We start from the raw sequence: 874 nt of genomic DNA on the forward strand, positions 1-874 counted from the left end.
TTGAGTAATATGTATATATATTAAGAATCCTGTTCAATCGAAAAAGACCAAACAGAGTGGATGCAGTAGAAGATATTTGTAACTATATTTAGAATACATAAAGAGCTTTGCTCATTTTTTCTTGTAGCCCATGTTGTATTTAATATTCTTCACCAACACCTACGTTTGAAAGCATCAAGTTTCCTTCTATTTATGTCTCCTGAACAGGAAAGAACATACATTAATAAATTCGTCCACCAGATGGCATAGCTTTCCTCCTTTTTTTTCAATATGGAAATCTTTTTTTTTAACACTTTTATTGGCATATAATTCACATATCAGATAATTCAATAGTTCAATCATATAAAAACGAGTTGTACAATCACCACCACCATCATCATCAGTTTTAAAACATCTTCTTCATCCTTGTACTCATTATTATTAGCTCCCTATTTCCCCCCAACCTCTTCTGCCACAACCCCAAAGAACCATTAATCCAATTACTGTCTCTACAGAGTCACCTATCCTGGATTTCATATACAGAAAATCATTTAAAAAAACCCCTAACAACAATTACAAAATAAAATAGATAAAACCTCAATAAAAAGAAAGCAGAAAATATTAAAAAGTAGAACAAAATTTAAGTGGATTACAAGGTAGTTCAAATGATAGGGTGTTAAATTTTAACTTAACTGCATCTGCAATCACCTACTTTCCAATGTATTCTATATAATAGGAAGGCTACTTACTTACGTCCCTGGTCAAAGACAGAGGGGTTTTACCAGCAAACTGGCAACGACATGATATGTCTTCAATCTGATTAAAGACTTTACGCAAAAATATTATATATTATTATAGATATTTGTTCATTGGAATGGAAATACGATAACCATAC

Source organism: Echinops telfairi, unplaced genomic scaffold, assembly GCF_000313985.2.
Source record: "Echinops telfairi isolate 266 unplaced genomic scaffold, ASM31398v2 ScPeMD7_2;HRSCAF=8, whole genome shotgun sequence".
In the NCBI taxonomy this organism is placed as follows: domain Eukaryota; kingdom Metazoa; phylum Chordata; class Mammalia; order Afrosoricida; family Tenrecidae; genus Echinops; species Echinops telfairi.